General features: G+C 50.0%; 1 protein-coding gene across 3 annotated transcripts in view; it reads right to left on the bottom strand.

Moving 5' to 3' along the window:
• The window catches only part of UPP1 (uridine phosphorylase 1), a 29,551-nt gene extending 13,831 nt beyond the window's left edge, over positions 1-15,720 (bottom strand). The window contains exons 1-2 of one of the 3 annotated variants that reach the window (XM_040455035.1): positions 15,621-15,720; positions 9,329-9,402 (exon numbers count right to left, since the gene is read on the bottom strand). The gene's annotated coding sequence lies outside the window, so the exon portion shown is untranslated. Of the gene's footprint in view, positions 1-3,357; positions 3,456-9,328; positions 9,403-9,518; positions 9,627-15,620 lie in introns of those variants that run through there. The other 2 variants (XM_040455036.1, XM_040455037.1) reach the window with 2 other exon arrangements.
• Positions 15,721-22,166: the final 6,446 nt, after the last annotated feature.

Here is a 22,166-nt window from a genome sequence, read left to right as displayed (position 1 = left end):
CCCCCCCCACCCCACTCACCCCCACTGGAGGAACCCAGGGCACTCTGGCTCACTGGCCTGTGGAAGCCCAGTGCTGAAACTCTGTGCACACTCACATCAGGCCCCATGTGCGCTATGTGACCTGCAGGGTTGCTAATTTCCAAGGAGCTAGCAGAAATACACCAGAAGCCAAGGTGGGCAGGCATCACCCCTGGTTTCCCAGCCTGGCCCCACAGACCACTCCCGGCTGCCCACCCCTGTGGGATCTCAGGTGTCAGGGACAGCCCAGGAAGAAGGGTGGGGGTCGGGGGAGAGGTCTGAACTGTGGGATTTCCAGCACCTGCCAAGGAAGGAGAGAAGATCCGAAGCAGGCACGAGTCAACCCTGTCTTACTACCATCCTAAAGCCGGAGGAAGAAGAAACCACAGATGCGGCCGCGTTAAGTTCCTGGGGCTCGGCCTCTTGTTCCCCTCCCCCATCTCTCTGTCCACAGACTCGAGGCCCCGGGGCTACTTTCCTCTGCTCTCTCTACACCTGCCCTGTCTCCACCCCCTCCTTCTTATCTGTTTTACCTTCCTTTTCTCCTGATGGTCCCCTGCATTCTGCATCCTGAACCTATTAAAACCGGCTCCTTCAAAGTTAAGCCTTCTGAGGATATAAATGGACTCCCGGTTTCCTATGGTCCCCGGACTGAGGCTGAACTGGGGGCCAGAGTTAACGAGCTCTCCAACGTGGCCGGGGACCCCCATAGGTTTGCTGAAGAATTGCACATAGTTATTCAAACTTTCCAACCTGGCTTCCCGGATTTGTATCAGCAGATCCACACGCTGATTGCTGGGGCTAGCCCAAACACTGGATGAAGCCAGTCTGGTGGAAACATCCTGAGCAGGAGTTAGAGCAACACACACCCGAATTTTGGCAAGATGCTGGAACACTCACTCACTGGAGCAATTATAATGGCTTTTCCTAAGCCTGGTGACGGGAACAAGGTTGAGGCGTGTACACAAAAGCCTGATGAATCTGCTCATGGTTATGACAATGGACTCCAAACTGACTTTAAAGACATTCTGGTCTTCCCTTTAGCTATTGAGTCTACCCAGGCAGTATTTAATTCTCTGCTTATCAACAGTTATATCTCTGTTTATCAAAGATCCAGGATCTTTCCCTTCCACTTAAAAGGGCCAGGCAGGAATGGGAAACTACGTCCCCTCCAAATTTAGTTATCCTGGCAAACCAGCTTGGTTGCACCCTAGCCAAGTCTCATTTCTGGTGTTATTACAAGCAACCAGGATATTGGAAAAAAAGACTGTTAACAAATTTAGGCGTTTTAGGTGCTTCTAGACCGCTAGCCAAACTTTTCAATGTCCTGTCGGCCCGTCGCTGGTAATCAGCTCGGAGAATCCACTCTCCAGACTGGGAATGAACCTCCGTCCTTACTGACACAGGACCTACACCCTCAGTGCCCAGCCCCACTGCCAACCGCCCAGAGCACCTGAACAGTTCAGTTAGTGAGGAGGGGTCTCTTACAACTCAACAGTTTCCCATCTCTGAACCTACTCTCTTTGAGACATACTGACTCTGCCTTCTGCCCCTACTCATTTATTGGGTTGAGACTTCTTAGAAAAGCATCATGCCAGAATTTCTTTTTCCCCAAAGGGGAAGATAATTCTAGAACTTGACAGTAGTCCTCAACATAGCCAACCAGGGGATTTAAATGACCCTTTGACATCTTTGATTTGCTCTGTCTCTGACAGGACCACAGCTGAGTCTGGGGACACTGGTAATTTGTCACAAATGGATCAGCTACCATCCTCTTTAGGGGCAAAATCCTTAACTGATATTGGCACAGTCCACAGAGGACCTGCCAATATGGCTCAAATAGATCCCTCAAAACCTGTCCTTAGAATAAGTCAATAGCCGGGGCGCCTGGGTGGCGCAGTCGGTTAAGCGTCCGACTTCAGCCAGGTCACGATCTTGCGGTCTGTGAGTTCGAGCCCCGCGTCGGGCTCTGGGCTGATGGCTCAGAGCCTGGAGCCTGTTTCCGATTCTGTGTCTCCCTCTCTCTCTGCCCCTCCCCCGTTCATGCTCTGTCTCTCTCTGTCCCAAAAATAAATAAACGTTGAAAAAAAAAATTAAAAAAAAAAAAAAAGAATAAGTCAATAGCCTATAAATGAAGAAGCCCTTCAGGGTGTCAAGCCCATAATAGAGAATTACAGGTCTCAGGGCCTCATTATCGCCGGTACTAGTCCCTGTAACACCCCTACTTTATCTGTGAGAAATCCCGATGGCCAAGGATGGAGGTTTGTTTGGGACCTCGAGGCAATCGATAAGACTGTTATCCCTCAAAACCCTTTTATTCCTAACCCCCATACACTCCCAACATCCGTGCCCACTGAAAGCAACGTTTTCACGTTTTCATAGGTAACTGACCTATGTGGTGCATTTTTAGTGTTCCAGTTGCTAAGGACAATCAGTATCTTTTTTTTCTTTAAGTTTATTTATTTTTAGAGAGAGAGAGACAGACAGAGACAGAGAGAATCCCAAGCAGGCTCCACATTCTCAGTGCAGAGCCCGACATGGGACTTGATCCCACGAACCATGAGATCATGGACCTGGGCTGAAATCAAGAGCCAGACACTCAACCGACACAGCCCCCCAGGCGCCCCTCCCTTTTTCCTCTCTGCATGTGAGAGGGAGGGGGATGCCTTGGGAGCCGCTCACCCAAAAACACAGAGACCACCATCACCCCATGGGGTGTTGTACCCAACAATTAGACCCTGTGACTCAGGGATATTCCCCCTGGCCTCACAGCCATTCCTGCCACTGCCCTCTCAGTTAAGGCCACTGAAGAAATAGTCACAGGGGTTCCTCTAACCATCCCAGTGCCCCATGCAGGAGCCCTCCTAAGTTCTCCTGACACTCAAGACTTTTCAGCCTGTCGCCTCACCTCCCGTGACATCATCCTGGTCACTGTTCCTCTTACAATGACTCTTTCTGGTTCCAGGATCCTTAACCCTCTCACCCCTCTCCTCTCCATCAAGGATAAAATCGCTCACAGTGGCCTCACATTGACAGATCACCTGTTGACTCCCATGACAATTCACAGGAAACTGCTCTAGTCAATGCAGCCTTTCATGGTTTACTGATGGTCCTTATTCGAAGCATCAAATGTCACACTGGATGTGCTATACAACTCCCCTGAAGTCACCGAGACAGCACCTTCACCTCAGGCTCCTCTGTTTGGCCCACAGGCTGACTTAAGTGCCCTAAATTGAGCTTCTGTTTTAGCCAAGGGCAAAACCACAAACATTTATGCGGACACTCAGTATGCCTTTGGGGAAGCTCATGATTTTGGAACGGAAACAACAGTTTTCTTACCTCCCATGAGGATAAGATTCAGAATGGCTCCAATGGGCGCCAGGGTGGCTCAGTTGGTTGAGTGACTGACTTCAGCTCAGGCCATGATCTTGTGGTTCACGAGTTCGAGCACCGCCGAGTCAGGCTCCGTGCTGAACAGCTCAGAGCCTGGAGCCTGCTTTGGATTCTGTGTCTCCCTCCTCTACCCTGCCCCTCCCCCCACTCTCTCTCTCTCAAATAAATAAAAAAAATTTTTTTTAAATGGTTCCTATGTCCAACATTTACTAGGTGCCATACTGTTTGCTGGTGGCTCTAGTTATTACTAAGGGTTCCGGGCATTTAGCCTCATCCCCCTGGAAGCCAAAGGAAACCACTTTGCTTATATTTCCACCAAAAATGCTGTACTAAAGGAGACCAACAGCAGGACCCCAGTCATGGTCCAAAGAGATGTTTTTCCAAATGACAGCCTGGAAAAATTGACCAGAGATGCCCAACAATGGGCCCCATAAAAGGAGAATCGATATGGGAAATCTGACAGTTGTTGGTCTGATAAAAAGAGAGAACTCAGGTGTGGACCAAAGAACAATGTGGCTGTACCAGAAAGTTTTAAATTCCCAGTACTCACAACTGTACACACATTAAACCATTGGTCTATCGTGAAAGGATAGTGTTCATGAACCAATATGGCGGGAACTCTGCTTGTCCCACTGGCCAAAATACAATCCTGGGAAACACCCATACTGCCCAATGGACCGTTTGAGGTTTGGCAAATGGGTTCCGTGCAAATCCCTCCATCTCATGGATATAAATATGTTTTAGTCATGGATCATATGCTTTCTCTTTTATTGGAATGAAGCCTTGCCTTGTAGACAGACCCACACCTCTTCTGTGACTAAAATCCTATTAGAAAAGATTATCCCCTACCTGGGGATCCCCTCTTGAACCACGCAGTGACCAGGGAACCACGTTACTGGCCACGTGTTTCAGCAAGTCTGTGCTTCTTGGCTAGTTTCACACTTTCTATCCGATTAAGCCCACCTGTTGCGGGTAACTGGTGGTTTTAAGGGAAACAGATATATACACACAGTTGAGCCCAGAACAACGTGGTGGTGGAGGGGGGGGTGCACTGGAAAATCCGCCTGGTGCTTCTGCCTTTTGATTCCTCAAAGACTTAACTGCTACTAATAGCCTACTATTGACTAGAAGCCTTCCTGAAAACATAAATGGTTGATGAACACACATTTTGTATGTTTTATGTAGTATATACTATACTCTTAAAGTTGGAGAAAAGAAAATGTCATTTTAAACATCATAAAGAAGAGAAAGCACAATTACAGTACTGTCTGTATTTATCCAAAAAATCCACATGTACGTGGATCTGCACAGTTCAAACCCCTGCTATTCAAGGGTCAGCTGTATGTGGTCTCCATCCAGTTTTCCCAGAGTGGTGAATGCGCTAAGGGGTCTACTGTTATGTTAGTGAGGTGGCTTGGAAAGCGCCAGAAGGTGGAGGCTGGTTGCCAGGGAAACCAATCACGCGATTAGAGATTGGCTCTGTCAGCCCCATCCCACCTCAAGGGTCTGGAGGTTGAATCAATCACCAATGGCCAATGATTTCATCAGTCGTGTCCATGAATTGAAAAAATCCCAACAGGCCAGGGTCTGTGAGCACGTGAAGATGGGGGGACAGCGGGCCCTGGGACGGCAGGGAGCTCGGCACCCCCTCCCCAACCACACCCTGGGCAGCTCTCCCTTCCCTCTGTTCCTGACTTAATCCTTTTACAACAGACCAGTGATCTAGTGAGCCATCTGTCCCCCGAGTCCTGTGAGCGCCTCCGGCCAGTTCGCCAAACCCAGGGAGGGGTCGTGGGAGCCTTTGGTCTGTAGCTGGTGGGTCAGAACCCAGGTGACACGTGGACTGGTGTCTGGAGGGAGGAGGGGCCGTGCTGGGGGACCGGGAGGGTCTGACTGCCATCTCTGGGTAGGTGGTGTCAGAAGTGAGTTGAATTCTCTGATGCCCTGCTGGCATCAGAGAATTAGTGGCAGGAAACCCACGCACGCGTCAGAATTGTAATCGTTGATCAGCATTTTAGCTCCTAATTCCAGGCATGCACAGTATTCATCAAACAGATTTATACAGACGGCTGGGCTTCCGCAGAAGTCTGGTTTCCAGGAAATGCAACCATCAGCAGGACCATGCAGAGACTGGCCCCAGATGGCCCTGCTCCCCTCCCCTTAGGGCCCTCACTCCACTGAGAGAAGTGGGGCCTGGGGTCTTACATCTGTGTCCCCAGGGCCGGTGTCAGTCGTTCAGGCAGTGTTCCCTGCCAGGGCAGTACATGCTCCCAGCAACGCGCCTCCCCGCACCCCCCAACAACCTGCACCTTCCAAGATGCTAATTTTTCCTCTGCGGGTGGGAAGCTGGGCAGCACGCAGAGAATCGAAAGAGGAAGAGTTAGAAGTGCTTTCCCGGGAGGCGGCAGACAGAATCCAGGAACGGAAACCAAGCCGCAGAGAAAGCATCCTGTCCGGTCTTGCAGAGAAAGCGCCACTCCCACACCCGCTTGCTTTTCTCGCTTCGGAAACAGAGAGATCATCTCCCTGCCCGGTCCCCGCCCCAGACCTCTCGCCCTCCTGAGTCCACCCAGGGGCCTCTTCCCCTTGCACCCTTAGTGCCGGCAGGCCCCCCTTGCAGGCCGCGAGCCTCCCCAAGACTGACCCCTCTCCGTGCCCCCACCTGGCACACAGCAAAAGATTTAAGCAACTTGGTGCCAAGAAAACTGCAGACTTCGGTGACCCTCTGGCTGGAAAACCCCCTGCTAACTGAGGCTGCTGGCAGGCAGCGCGGCTGTGTGTGCAGGGTTGTGTGTGTGCGTGAGGGGGTCCTGGTGTTCCAACCAGAGACGCGTTTCACTCTCCAAAGCATACATTATACAGTCCCCCTGATGAGAGAGCATGGGGCAGGCTGGGGGCCAAACACAAGCTAACAGCACCCCTTCCTCCCCCCCCCCCCCACGCCGAGTGGGATATGTGATATTCCCTGCACTCTCCTGGCCGCCCGAGAACAGGAGAGAGGAAAGAAAGCAGATGGTTGACTGATGGAGATCACGGTCATGCAGGACAAGGGTCTCCTTCAGTACATGGAGAACTTAGTAAACTGCAAGAAAGAGGCACTCTCATCCAGAGCCTGATCTCCAGAAGCCTAGAGACTCCGTTTCCCGGAGCCCTAATATCACCCTCAAGAGGGAAAGGTGTTCAAGTGCTTGCCATGGTGATGTGGGAAACTGAGGCAAATGAAACATCAAACCCCCTTACTGTCTACGGCTCACTGACCAGTCCTTGAAACCGGCACAGTGACCTCCCTCGAGGGGCTCAGCTGCCTCCATGATGACGCTTTGCGGGAGACAGAAGGGAATCTCAGCTTCACATCACCCCACCTCGAGGACCCTGTAAGTCTCCTTCCTTTATCTCAACTGTCCCAGGACACACGCTGGCATCATCCTCCAGGCTTAGGGCCCCCGATATACACCTGAGGGGTCTCAGGACTGAGGTTTTACTAAACGGTAATAAACGGCGTTTCCCTGGCCACAGCGACCTCCTCAAGGTCCTGGAAACCTTGCTTCCAAAATTCCTAAGAGACTTACTCTATCCCTGCCCCCTTCCAAGCCGAGGGTATGTGACGAGTTACCCGTCACGACCCCAGTGCAGCTCCTGCTGCCAACGGGTTGCAGGATTTTATTTTTTACCTCAACACCTAGTGTAAGGGTTAAATTGTAGTGTAGGGCTAACCTATAGCTTGAGAGATAACAGCTTTGTGTTGACACTATAGCTTGAGAAATAACAGCTTTGTTTTGGCACTGAAGGTTAAGAGAGAACAGCCTTGCTTTACTCTTGTAAATTACGCTTCATACTCTGGTAAATTAGGCTTCACCAATTAAGGAAACAAAAGTTCAAAGAAAAGAGCATCAGAGGCAGGGTCAAGGAGATCAACTGGTTGCGACTTAACGGCAGAAAGTCTAAAATAATCACCCCATCCGGGAACTGTTTCCACCTCATCTGGAAGCTATTCCTTTTTTCTGTTCCCAGGTGATGATAAAATGAGGTGGTCGGCTATAAAAACCATGTACCACGGCTGTTTGAGGCCGCACTCTGATCAAAAGTGTTGGTCCTGATCGGTCGGCCTTGCCTCTCGTTGCAATAAACTTTGCTGTGACTGTCACTGGTGCCCACAGCATTCTGTTTTAGGAGTCGTGTGGATGCAACACCAGGATTTGTGGTCTCCCCACTTGGAAGAAGGGAGGGGTGGACACAGAGTGAGCAGGTACAAGGTTATTAGAGCATCAGGTCTGGAAGGAAGAACACTGGGGAAGCTCTCTTTACGGAGAGGGGGCGCTCAGAGGGAATGCCCGTGACTAGACGCAAGGCTCCTTGTTTTAGGAGCTTCTGGTCAGCATCCCCTTCTGTTCCCCCTGGATCCTCCTCAGGTCCCACCCTTACTGGCTGGACAACTCCAGGTGCTGGGTGGTCCCTTCCCGATGGGCTCGACACCATTGTGCGAGGGGTCAGACTGGTCATACTGCTGCCCGTATACACAAGTTTTAGGGTTTAGTTAGGTATTTTCGCTGTCAGATTCCTGAGAGGAACCTGAGGGGGAGTAGGTGACGTCTGTTACATCCTTAAGTGGGACTCTACTCCCCAAGGGGGTTGCTGTGGTCAACCGCTCCCAGCTCCCAGCATTGTTCCAAAATACATGCTTTTGCCACCCAGGGACTTCAGGTCCTTTCTCTATTTTATCCTATTTTTCCCTATTATACAGGGGTCCTGTCTGTGCGCTTTAATAAAATCACCTTTTAAAAAAAATTTTTTTTAACATTTATTTATTTTTGAGACAGAGAGAGACAGAGCATGAATGGGGGAGGGTCAGAGAGAGAGGGAGACACAGAATCCGAAACAGGCTCCAGGCTCTGAGCTGTCAGCACAGAGCCCGACGCGGGGCTCGAACTCACAGACCGCGAGATGATGACCTGAGCCGAAGTCGGATCCTTAACCGACTGAGCCCCCAGGAGCCCCTAAAATCACCTTTTTGCACCAAAGACATCTTCAATAATTCTTTCTTGGCTCCAAATCCCCACCATCACCCCCAAACCCGATCACCTCTGATAAGGGAGCATTAAGTCAAGCTAACACACACCCTCCCCCACCAGGTGGGATGTGTGTGACATTCCTCAGGCACCCTGGCTGCCGAAGGACACAGGAAAGGAAAGAAAACAAACGGTTAACCGATAGAGACCACAGTCCTACAGCACGTGGGTCTCCAAGAGTTTACAAATATCTTAGGAAATTACAAGAAAAAGGCAATCTTACCCATAGCCTCATCTCCAGAAACCTACAAACTCATTCCCGGAGCCCCAGCATCACCCTCCCCTCTGTAGTGATGTGGGGAACACAGGCAGAAGGAAATGGCAGGTAACATTAAATGTCTTCATAACCTGCAGCCCATTGACAGATACTTGAGGCAAGTACAGAGCAGCACGTTTCTCCAGAAGCCCCTGCCCGCGTCATGTTGCCTTCCTAGAGGGAAAACAGGCATAGCCAGACAGTAGCAGGGCCTCCAGGATCCTGTGGGTCCTCTTTAGCATATCAAAGTCCTTCTGGAGGCCTCCCTTTCCTTTTCCCTCTCTCAACTCCACAGTATAGAACCAGTCTCTCCTCCCAAGCCCAGCACAGCTCTCTCTGCCCTCGGGTCCTGTCCCCGTGCTTTAATAAAACCACCTTTTTGCACCAAAGATGTCTTCAAGAATTCTTTCTTGGCCGCCAGCTCTGAATCCCCATCACTCCAAAACCGCATCACCCCCACCTGCCCACAGAAAGGTCAAAGCCAGGAGGAGGTAAAGGAGGTGTCTCACTTCCCAAGATCTTTCTCCCTAGACCAGGCAGAGCAGAGGGTGGAAACCAGGAGCCAATCCACCCCTGGGGGCAGCTCCCCACTCACCTGGATTCTTCCAGCCACAGCAGGTGAACGGACAGGTGAACAGGCAGGGTGGGGAGCAGATGTAAAAGAAAACCCTGGCGAAGAGTAAGAAAGAGGGAATCACTATTCAGGGACCCAGCACTATGTTTGCATTTTGAAGGAACTTTTCAAGTTGGAAGAAAACACACAAAGCTACATTATGTTTTCCGACCTTCAAAGGAATCAGGAAACAGCACTAGTCCCTGAGTGTCGTTGAGGCCAGGCTCAGCCCAGCGGGGGTTCAGGGTATTCTAGAAAAGGAGGCACCCCTGTGCCAGGGTCCCTACCACCAGCATCCACCACGTGCATTCAACTGCAGCTCACGACGTAAAACCCAGACAGAAGGGCTCCCCAGGACCCTGTCTTGGGCGCAAGAGGGAGCACCAGGGGAAGTGTCAGATGCACTGATTTTCAAGCACCGCCCACCCACCCCCACCCCCGGTGCGGTTTCACAAGGAGAGGTCACTCGTCAACTCAGCGAAGATTTCCGATGACCGCTTTTTACATCATCTTGCTGACTTAAAATCGTCGTGCACCCTGGACATCTTCCCTCCCACCGAGAATAGGTATGGCACATTCCCAGCAACACACACTGGTGGTATACAATGGGACCTTTCCAGTCTGGGCAACTCAGAATGAACGCGACACTTCCTGTTTCTTGCGGGACTGAGAAAAGTCAGCTTGCAAAACCCAGTGACTGATGTAGCCCACTGTTGGCTGCACTGTCCCCCCTCCTCGCCATGAAAGGGCTCCGCCCCCCTCCTCAGTGGCCACTGCAGAGCAGGGTGAATTTAGGTGCTCGCCTGGTGCTTTCAGGTCACTTCACGTGTTTAGTCACAGAGTTAAGAAAGGCACGAACTATCTGTGAGGTACCAGAAAGGGCTAAGCATGGCAGGCAGGGGTCACTTGACTTGGGGCCAGGTCAGAGGCCAAGTGCTCAGGCGGTGAGTCCATAAAAAACTTGAGCAGCACCTGGAGGTGGCTGGGGACTCCTGAAAGGTTTGGAGGGGGCAATGATGGAGATGTGTCTTTGTGAAAGGGTCCAGAGGAAGCCACTGTCACCTAACAATTATTCCCACCTGAAGACATAGGAGTTTCTGAAATCCCTTGTCTGCCTAAAAGTGGAGCCTCCTAGAAGAACTCAATTGTCATGAATTAGGTCCTAGGGAGCAATGCCAACTCTTCTTTGAAAACCAAAAAAACAAAAACAAAAACAAAAACAAAAACAAAAACACAAAAAGACACTCTCACTATCTTATCTCCCATCTATCCACTTATCCACTTATCTTTCCAAAGTCCTTTGTTTCCCTAAGTGCCCCTTCTGCACCTACCCAGAAGTCCTCTGTTCTCCCAGAAGTGTCCTTCTGCCCCCTCTATGCCCTATGAAGATGGTAAATAAACCCCCCCAATTTTTTTAAGTAGGCTTCATGCCCAGCACGATGAGGGGCTCAAACTCACAACCCTGAGATCAAGACCTGAGCTGAGGTCAGGAGTCAGACGCTTCAATGACTGAGCCACCAGGCACCCCCAAATTCTAACCACCTCTTGGAGCCACATTTTTCTGTTAACTCCCATGTGCATACATAACTAAAAATCCATCTTTTCTCCCACTAGTCTCTCTTGTCATTTTGATTTGCAGTCCCCCAAGACGCTACCTAAGAGGATAGAAGTTTTTCCTCCCCGACACATGATTCCAGCAGAGTTGGATGGAGGGACACAGAACATGAGCAGAGACATGTTAAGAACAGAAAGGCAGGGTACGTTCTGGATCCAGGAGATGAAATCGTAAGGGCTGACTGGAAGGATGAGGCTTCAAGGGGTGCCTGTGTGGAGCTAAGATGACAGGGAAGGACCCAGTGACCCAGTGTCACTTACTAGGCATGGGGCTAAGGCTGGCTGTTTCCCATGACACCCTTTGGTTCTACGCAAGGTGGCTGTGGGCATCACCCCACGTGGGAAATGAAGCTTGAGTTGTTTTCACAAGCAGGTTTGAAAAGTGAGAGATGAGGCTAGCTGGGGGGAAACAGAGCAGGTGGGAATTCAGGGCCCGTCACATCCCCGGAACCAACAACTGAGGGAAGTCCCGGACACGAGAGGGACATCAGGGTAGGGAGGGAATGACCATGGCCACGTCCTATCCCTGCGGAAGGAAGCACTGATTCAAAATAGTCTTTCAAAAGTCTAATCTTCCCTGGGTGCCTGGGTAGCTCAGGCGGTTAAGCATCCGGCTCAGGTCGTGATTTCATAGTTCATAGGTTTGAGCCTGCATTGGGCTCTGCGCTGATAGTGCGGAGGCTGCTTGGGATTCTCTCCCTCTCTCTGCCCCTCTCCTACTCATGCTCTCTGTCTCAAAATAAATAAGCATTAAAAAAAAAAGTGTAATCTTCCAACATTATCGGCACTGGATGACGGTTGTGACACTTTATGTCCCTTCGTCCTGAGGAATGGAGCTTCTGTGGAGAGCAGACAGCAGACACCCATTCCAAAGCCCAGCCAACAACTCAGCAGGTGAGGTCAGGCCGGAGGCTACTTGAGGCACTGTACCTTCTGGCATCGTACCAGGATACTCAAACTTCACACCAAGGCCAGGATACATCCTGCTTCCTGAAGAGAAGACTCCCCTTACCTCCCCAGGACCCCATGGTCTTCTCTACGCCAGGGGAGCGTTTCCCTGGATTCCTGGCCCCGAGGTTCAGCCTCCCAGAGAAATTGGAACCTGGTTCCGGCTCTCAGGATCCTTTGCTGTGAGCGTCTGGGGTCTCCCCCCTACCCGTCGCCAGATCCAACCCGTAAAAAGAAAAACCCACAAAAAACCCTGTAGTTGTGTTTGGTTTTCTTTTCTGTTCTTTTTCAGTTTTAACCATTAAACTAAAAATCAGATAGGGGCGCCTGGGTGGCGCAGTCGGTTAAGCGTCCGACTTCAGCCAGGTCACGATCTCGCGGTCCGTGGGTTCGAGCCCTGCGTCGGGCTCTGGGCTGATGGCTCAGAGCCTGGAGCCTGTTTCCGATTCTGTGTCTCCCTCTCTCTCTCTGCCCCTCCCCCGTTCATGCTCTGTTTCTCTCTGTCCTAAAAATAAAATAAATGTTGAAAAAAAAATAAAAAATAAATAAAAATAAATAAAAATCAGATAGGTGGGTTACTCTGTGTAAATAACTTGGTGTGTATAAATGTTTATAAAACTCTTTTGAATAAACATAGTTAGAGAGCAAATGTGTGTGAGTGTGAGTGTGTGTGTGTGTGTGTGTGTGTGTATGGGAGAGAGAGAGGGAGGAAAATGAACAGTGTTTATCTTCAGGGAGTAGGAAAAGCTGAAAGTTTCATTTTGTTTTATATTTGTGAGGTTTTTCATATTACTATTTTTATTTAAGTAATCTCTACACCCAACCTGGGGCTCGAACTCACTCACAAACTCCAAGGTCAAGAGCTGCTCGCTCGGCTGACTGAGCCAGCCAGGTGCCCCTATTTGTGTGTTTTTTTTTTTTTTAAACACGGAGTTTGTATTAATCTTATGATCAGTAAAGATAACAAAAGAAGTCCACTTGGACAAAAGCCCATGGGAAAAACTCATTTTTTTTTTTTTTTAACTAAAATGTTACTGGGGTGCCCACCATCGTAGAAAGTCCTGGGACTGCGAATGTGATTTGTTGGATCATGAGGCTTATGCAGAGAGAGAACTAGTAGGTCAACCTGGCCTCCAAAGAGGGGAGAAAAAGGGCAGAAGGATGGAACATTAGGGGACTTAGGCCTGGTTCAGTGAGAGGTGACAGGGCAGCATAGCAGCCTTAAAGGGTGGGGCAGGGTGTGAAAAATCCTTTTCGGGGTTTAAGATTTAGACTTTCATTCCGGTTCAGGGAAATCACTAATCCTTTAAAGGCCGAGTTTACAGCCAAGGAAAGCAACCAAAGGTGTCTTTAACCCTGAAGACAGGAGGGTGGAATGAGCTAGAGGGGCCAGGCCTCACTGGGCAGGGCAGGGCAGAGTAGAAAAGGGCAAAGGGGCAGGGAAGTAGCAGAGGGGAAGGGGGGCCGGGAAGGACACCACAGCCTGAAGAGTGTCTCAGGGGCCTTCCAGGATATTTCCTGTTCTCCGAATTTCAGAATTTCTGGGTCACCCCTCATGGAGGGAAGCAGCCTGACGTGGGGTTGACTTCTGGCATGGGAGGCCAGGAGGCTGCCACCTGTGACCTTGGGTCAGCTGGCCAATTGGGTCACCTGGCCAACCCTTGACCAAGAAGAGAGACAGACCTGTGGTCCCCGCTGCGGGCGTTTCTAGGTCCCAGGACAGTTTACCATAGACACGATTTGTGAAAGGACCCGCACGCAGGGACCAATTCTACGTCCTCTAATTTTTTACCGTGGTTTCTCTTTAGATCTGCAGGACAACTAGAGGTCAGTATTTCATGCTGCAACACTTGTTCAACACTGGTTTCAGGCATACTTCTGGCCATCGAGACTCTCAAAGTTTAGTAAGAAAGAAAGGAAAAAAAAAAAGGTGGGGGGAACAGTCCCAAAACAGACTCACTTGCCCCAGGACGGCAAACCAAGACTCATATCTGTTAAATCAAAACCAAATGGAGACCAGCCTTAAAAATTCCAAGCAGAGAAAAAATTTGGAACAGAGAAAAAGGTTAGTCATTGAAAGTTTGAGTTTGCATTTCTGACCCCGCCCCCCCCCCCCCCCGGGCCACTTCCTGCCTACGCCTCTGGAAATGCAGAGCAAGATTCCCACTCTTTCCCAATGTCGGTATGAGGCAACCACGGACCAATTCCCCACCATTTAAGAACTTTCTGATATTGCAGCCAAGCGCTGCAAAGACGAGCCACCGCCTTCCCACTCGAACTCTGGCGTTGTGATGACCGTAGACCTGTGAGTCCTATCCTATGCTCTGGTTCCAGTGCTCCCTGCTTGCAAACTGTCTCTTGGCGTGTGCCCAAAAACTTTTACTAATTGCTACTCTGGTGAATCATTGGCTTTATTATGTTATTTCTGAACTTTTGACAGTTCTAACCTATCAGCCTCTCAGGAATCTGACCTTTAACCAGCCCACCTGCAATTACCTGGTCTCCATAGTGAGAGACTCCGGCCCTACCCCCAAAGCAAGGTGACCTTGGGGGAAGGAGCCTTTCCTTTTATAATAACGTTTGTCTTGTCCAGTCCCCTCCCTCTTCCCTCACCCTTATGCCCCCTCACCCCCCATTTCTGCCTATAAAAGTCTTCCTCTTGTGCAATTCCTGGGAGCTCCTTTCCGCTTGCTGGATGGGACGCTGCAGCATCGGTAACCAAATACAGCCAATGAGATCTTCAAACCCACTCAGTGGAATTGTGGTTTTTAACAGTAAAAATCATTCTCCAAAAGGTAACTTTACTTAACCACTAAAGAAAAAGTGGGGGGGGGGGGGGAGGTTCTGGGTGTTCTCTGGTTTGAGCTGTGGAGAAGCCGGTCCCCGCCCCGCCCGCCTCCACCTAGAGGTCACACCCGCTGCGTCTCGGGTCTTGGGAAAAAGGCGGCGGTGGCGGGGTCAGGAAGCACACCCCTCTCCCACCCCACCCCCGCACGCTCTGAGCGCTCTCCCTGTGCACCCTGCTCCCAAGTGCACCCCCATCCCCTCTCCCAGAACATTCTCCCCACGCACCCACTGAGTGCTCTCAGCATCCTCCGGGACTGTACCTCCTCCCGGCACGCCTGCTCATCCGCCCGCCGCACGCGCTGCTCCCCGGTCCCCCGCCTCGCACACTCCTCTCCCTGCACCTGCTCCCCACCCCTGCTCATCCGCCCCGCGCGCCCTCACCGTATACTCCGCTCCCCCTGAAACCTGTTCTCCTCGGACCCCGTGCCCTGCTCCCGGCGCGCCCTGCTCATCCGCCCCACGCGCACGATGTTCCCCGGTCCCCCGCCCCGCACACTCCTCTCCCTGCACCTGCTTTCCACCTCTGCTCATCCGCCCCGCGCGCCCCGTTAGCAGTGCACCCTCCCCGTACTCCGCTCCCCGAAACCTGTTCTCCCCCGACCCGGTGCTCTGTTCCCCGCACGTTCTGCCCATCCGCCCCGCGCGGGCGCTGCTCCCCGGGCCCCCTCCCCGCACCCCCTCACCTTACACTCCTCTCCCCGCCCCTGCTCCCCACCTCTGCTCACCCTCCCCGTGCGCCCTCTCCTCTCCGAGTACTCCCGTTGCGCGCACCCCGCTCTCCGCACATCCTTCCCAGCCCACGGCAGGTGACAGGGAAGCCTGGCTCCGGAAAGCAGATCCCCGAACCCCGGCGGGGACCACTCACCGAAGCGGGGACCCGCAGCGTCAGTTTCGGATCTAAGTTTGAGCGCCGAGCCTGGGTCATCACCCCGCCGCTGCCCCCTCCCCGCCCCGTTCCGGGAAGGCTGCCCCCAACTCCGCCCAAAGTTGTTTCCTCCTATGGCGGGTGAGGCGGTGAGTCACCGGAGACATCCCGGTTACTCATTAAGCCGCTCTGCCGTGAAGATAACCCCTTGTCAATCTTGAAGAGCAAACAGCAGAGGTTATCCAGCGGCAAATGGGCTTGTGCGAGGAGGGGCAGACCAATTACCAGTGCGGCAAGCAAACTATGCCCACCGAGCAAACCCGAACTCAGAGCCAGCTCCCAGAGGACGCGGGGTGGGAGGGGCTGCTTTGAAGGAACGTTCACTGGAGGGAAATGAGAGGCAGGTGGCCTTTCCTCGGCTGCAAGTGATGGAGGTGGAGGTGGGCTCTCATTGGCTGGCGGCTGTTGCCAGGTAGAGAGGAAATCTTCCTTCTTCCTTCCGCGTGGACTCTGCAGGATGCGGCCAGTGATCCTGACCTCCGTGGAGGAGCCCAGGTCTGTAGGGGTTGCCCCACCCCCAGCTCCAAAGCCACCAGAGAGAAATAACACGCGGAACGAGCCCTGGGTGGGGTGGTGTCAGGAAACGGGGGCGGGGGGGTGCCCGGGCCATGTCCGCTGTGGTCCGTTAATCTCTCCAGTCCCTGATCTGGATTTTCTTCTGAGACTCTGGGTTGTGGGAGCTCGCTAGTAACTGGGCAAAGCCAGGAGATGCTGGCGCAAGAAAGGAAATGACTCATTCGGTCGGCAGCCTAGACTGCAGGGCCTGGCGGCAGCCAAGACTGCGGGCTGACCCGAGCTGCCCTGCAGGTGGCCTGCACAAGCATCCAGCGCCCGAGAGCTCGGTGCCTGAGGATCTCTGGCGCAGCGCACAGCCGTGGCCCGATGACCACGCTGCACCTGACCTGGAAAATCAAATACCCAGGACATATGTGTCAAGGGAACGCCCGGTGAATGCGACAGACCAGAAATGAGATTGTGACCGTCTCTAAACCACACCTGAAAGCCCCGCCCACCGCGAGGCCACCCCCGGGCACCTCCGGGCGGCGCTGCTACCGGCCAAGATGCCACGGACACACAGGCCAGCCCCGAGGGCCTTGGACTTGTGCACAGAAGTGCTCTGAGCGGCCTCTCCCTGAAGCAGTCATGCCGCAAAGCCCACTGACGACGAATGACACCCACTCATGGCAGACTGGCCAAGGAATCATTCCACACCACTCAAAGTCCCCCACAAGGAGCTGAGAATGTTGCAGAACCATTTGTGGAGGCTGGCTTTTGCTGTTGGGTACCACTTCCCAAGTGCAAGTGCCAGCCACCCTTCCTCCCATCTCAGCGGCTCTCCAGCATCCTAGAGCGCTCAGAGGGTAGAAACCTCAGAGAAGGGAGAACGGTGTTCTTCAGACAGCCGGCAGGCCCCACGGCAGGCCGTGGAACAATGTCGTGGGTCACAGCCAGCGTTCTGATTGTCGATGGGGAAGAATGGAGAAGAAAAGCATCTCCACTCCCGCATGGAGGAGGCAGGTACCTCTGTGTCGCGCACTGTGACCCCCAGAACATTTGTAGGTGGCCCCGGACACCAGCTGGATGCCACCAGCTGATATGGTCTTGGCCTCTTTGTCTTTACCTGTATAAGGGCCACTTATCTCCTAAGGGGGCATTCTGAGCAGGAAAGCCAGCGCCTCCGGGAACTGTCCAACCTGGACCCCAAACACGAGGGGCAAACACGTGCCCCCAACGTCAGCCCGCCCGCTTGCTGCTACACAGCTCTGTCCGCACTCAGTTTTCTGCACACCCTTCTTCCCATTCCATCCAGGAATCATAGGAGTTAATTTCTTAACTGGCGCTCAGCACACCTTACAGCCCACAGTGACCGTCCCCTCGTCTCAGTCTATCAGATGGGAAACATGCCCTAGATAGATCTCTGTTGTGTATAAGCCACCCCGTCTGTGGCATTTTTGCAAGGGCAACTCGATAGGGTAAGAAAAAGTTGTAAGGAATAATTACGGAAGGGTGTCTTGTAGCCTTTGCCCCATTGCCCCCCGTGGGGACATCGTGCGGATCCACCCAGGGTTTGACATTAACACCACCCACCAGTGTCTCCTTCACATCGCCGCACGTTTTCTCATACTCGTATTCGTGTTGTGTTCACTTCTATACAGCTTTGTCACATGTGTGACATCGCCACAGTTGAGATGAAGAACTGTCAGTTACCAAAAGAACCCCCATGGTGCCCTATCCCCACCCCTACCCCAATCCCCAAAACCGTTAAGCCCTAGTACCTGCTAATCTGCCCTCAATTTCTAAGATGTCTCATTTTTTTTAATTAAAAAAAATTTTTTTAACGTTTATTCATTTTCGAGAGACAGACTGTAAGGGCGGAGGGGCAGAGAGGGAGACAGAATCTGAAGCAGGCTCCAGGCTCTGAGCTGTCAGCACAGAGCCCGATGCAGGGCTCGAACCCACAAACCGTGAGACCATGACCTGAGCTGAAGTCGGATGCTTAACTGACTGAGCCACCCAGGCGCCCCTTTTTTTTAATTTCTTAATGTTTATTTATTTTTGAGAGAGACAGGCAGACAGAGTATGGGTGGGGGAGGGCAGAGAGAGAGGGAGACACAGAATCCAAAGCAGGCTTCAGGATCTGAGCTGTCAGCCCAGTGCCTGACATAGGGCTCGAACCTGTGAACTTCAAGATTGTGACCTGAGCCGAAGTCGGACGCTCAACAGACTGAGTCACCCAGGTGCCCCTGAACTGGCTTTTTCTACTCAGAATTCGCTGAAGATTTGTCCACAGTGTATGTATTAGTAGTTGGTTCTGGGAAAATTAATAAAAGGAAACTTCATTCAGAATAGAGTCTGATGGACAGCAGGGGGCGCTCTCACACTCTAGCACTTGTTACCAATTCCAGACCCAACAGGAACAGTGGCACCTTGCATGGGGTACTACTTTAGCTACTACCTTTACTGTCTCAGTGGGAGGAAGGAACACCCCCGCCCCCGCCATCCCCCCAACAGCCCAGCCAATGAGAAGCAGGTATAGCCCAGCCAATGCGTGAAAGTCTCAGCTCAGCCAATGAGAAGCCACTATATTTTGAGTTCCCAGTTTATTCTAATGAACTTCTTGTTATCACAGCCTTCCCAGATTCGCTTGCCTCTGTGAGAGTGGTCCTCTCCTTCGTTTTACAGATTCACCTCTGGTCCTTCATGAAGCTTGGTTATCACAGAATACATTTCTCTGCTATTCCTAAATAAACCCATTTTGCTACTCAAAAAACAAACAAAAAAAATTGGCAGTTTTATGTTTAAAGGCAACAGTTGTTTTTTACCGAGCATTGTGCCCTGATGCGGACTATCCTCTTTAACCAATCGCACCCTGAAAGACAGCCAGGCTGTTTCCAGTGTAGGCTATGAAGAATAAAGCTGCTGTGAAATTTCACGTACAGGTATTTTGTGTGTGTGTGCGTGAAGATACATTTTCATTTCCCTGGGATAAATACCAAGAGCGCAATTGCTAGGTTGTATGGTAATTACACATTTAGTTGTACAACAAACTGCCAAATTGTTTCCTGCGGTAGCTGTAATATTTTGCACTTTGCCAGCAATGGATGTGAAATCTACTTTCTCCACATCCTCACCAGTATTTGCTGTTGTAATTATTTTTTACCTTAGCCATTCTGATCATTGTGCATTGATCTCTCATGGTTTTTACTTTGCACTCTCCTGGTGGCTAATAGTGTTGAGCACCTTTTGATGTGCTTATGACATCTCTATACCCTCTTTGGGGAAGTATTCGTTCGTGTCTTTCCCTCATTTTTTAATGGATTGTTTGGAGGGTTTGTTGTTTGGTTATTCTTGTCGAGATTTCAGTGCTCTTTGTATATTCTAGATGCAAGTTCTCTGTTGGATAGATCATCTGCAAACATTGCGAATATCCTCTCCCAGTCTGTAGCTTGTTTTTTGTTTTTGTTTTTATTTTGTTTCATATTTTGTCCTCTTCATGAGCTTTCACAGCGAAGAATTCTTTTTAATTCTGATGAGATCAGTTTATCAGTTTTCTCTTTTCACTCTTTTGCTGTCAAGTCTAAAAGTGATTTGCCTTGCCCTAGATCCTGAGGACTTTTCCTGTGTTTTTCTTTAAAGTTTTATTGTTTTATGTTCTACATCTTAGTTCGTGATCTACTTTTATTTGTTTTTAATTTTTTAAGATGTTTATTTTCAAGAGAGAGAGACAGAGAGTGAGAGCACAAGTGGGGGAGGGGGAGAGAGAGAGACAGAGAAAGAGTCACAGAATCCCAAGCAGGCTCCAGGCTCTGAGCTGTCAGCACAGAGCCTGACTCAGGGCTCGAACTCATGGACTGAGAGATCATTACCTGAGCCAAAGTCAGATGCTTAACCGACTGAGCCACCCAGGCACCCCTCGTGATCCATTTTTAAACATCATGATTTGGTGACACTGGCTTTTGGGTTTTTGTGGGTTTTGTCTATGGATGGACGGTGGCTCCAGAACCTGTTGTCGAAAAGACTGTCCTATGACACTGAATTTCCTTTGTTCTTTTGACAGAGGTTAGTGCAGCATATTTGTGTGTGGGCCTACTTCTGGATTTTCTCTTCTCTTCTAATCAATCATCTGTGTGTCTCTCCCTTTCTGTCAATGCTGCAGTATTTTGATTACTGTAACTACATAGTAGATGTTAATATTGGGTAGAGTGATTTTCCTGCTTGATTCTTCTTTTTCAAGACTGTTTCAGCCATGGGACGCCTGGGAGGCTCAGTCGGTTGAGCATCCAGTTTTGGCTCAGGTCATGATCTCGTGGTTCATGGGTTTGAGCCCCTCATCAGGCTCTGTGCTGTCATCGCAGAGCCTGGAGCCTGCTTTGGATACTCTGTCCCCCCTCTCTCTCTGCCCCCCCTCAAAAATAAACATTTTTTTAAGAGGTTGTTTCAGCCATTCTAAGGCCTCTGCATTTCCATATAGCTTTTAGAATAAGCTTGTCTATATCTGCAAAAATACACCCTGGGAGTTGGATAGGGATTGTCCTAAACCTATAGGCCAGCTGGGTCCTGGCAAAGCCAGGACTCAGCTCCTCCTGAGTCCCTTCAGCTCCTAGTTTGCGGATGGTTTTATCATGAAAGAGTATGGTATTTTCTTTTCAGATGACTTTTCTGGGTGAATTATGATGATCATAATAATGATGATCATGTTTTTTTCCCCTTCATTCTATTAAGGTACTTTATTACATTGATTGATTTTCGTATGTTGCATCAACTTTGCATTCCTGGAGTCAGTCCCACTTGGTCATGTCATAGAATTCTTTCAATATGCTGGCAGATTTGCTTTGAAACTTATTTTGTGGGCTTTTTTTTTTTTTTTTGAGGATTTTTCAGTAATTTGTTCAGTACTTTCTTGTGATGTCTTTATCGGCCTTTAGTATCAGGATATTCCTGGCCTCATAGGATGAGTTAGGGAGTGTTTTCTCTTCCATTTTTGACAGAAATTGAGAAGGATTGGTTTTAATTCTCTAAATGACTTTTAGCATTTATAAGTAAAGACATCCTGCTTTGGGCTTTTCTTTGATTGGACAGTTTTGGTTTTTGGGGTTTGTTGTTGTTTCATTTTGTTTTTTACTGATTCAGTCTCTTGTTATAGATCTGTCCAGATTCTCATTTCTTCTTGAGTCAGTTTGGTAATATGCACACTCCATCCTGATTATCTCATTCTGTCGGAGCACAGAATTGTCTTAGTATTCTCTTATAGTCCTTTTATTTCTGTAGTGTTAACGATGTCTCACTTTTATTTTTCATTTTAGTGATGAGCGTCTTCTCTTTGTCTTAGCCAGTCTACTAAAGGGCTGGCAACTTTTCAAAGAATGAGCTTCAGTTTTGTTGATTCTATTGTTTTGTTGTTCTCTGGTTCGTTTATATCTGCCCTAATCTCTTTTGTTTCATTCCCTCTGCCAGCTTTGGGTTTAGTTTGCTCATCTCCTCATTCCCTGAGATAGTAAAGTCAGGTTGTTGATTTGAGATCTTTCTTTTCTTTTCTCTCTCTGTCTCTTTGATTTGAGATCTTTATTACTATTTAATGCAGGCATTGCAGCTATAAATATCCCTCTGAGCCCTGCCTTCACGGCATCCCATACGTTTTTGTATGTTGTGGTTTTATTTCATTCATTTCCAAGTATTTTCTAATTTCCCTGTGATGTCCTCTTTGACCTGTCAGTCACTTCCCAATGTGTTAATTTCTGCATAATTGTGAAATACCCAGTTTTCCTTCTGTTATTGATTTTCATTATTCCTTTCTATTATTGATTCCAATGTGGTTACAGAACATAATTTGCATGACCTCCCACACAGTTGAAAATCTACATATAAGTTTCTCCCAAAAGGCTTAACTACTAACAGCCTACTGTTAACCAAAAGTCTGACCCATAACATCAACAGTTGACGAACACGTTTTGTACGTTCTATGGATCACATATTGTGTTCTTACAG

Source organism: Herpailurus yagouaroundi, unplaced genomic scaffold (assembly GCF_014898765.1).
Source record: "Herpailurus yagouaroundi ecotype Mexico unplaced genomic scaffold, PumYag 214, whole genome shotgun sequence".
NCBI lineage: Eukaryota > Metazoa > Chordata > Mammalia > Carnivora > Felidae > Herpailurus > Herpailurus yagouaroundi.
The sequence above is the reverse complement of the archived record's forward strand: the minus strand, read 5'-3'. Positions and strand labels throughout refer to the sequence as shown.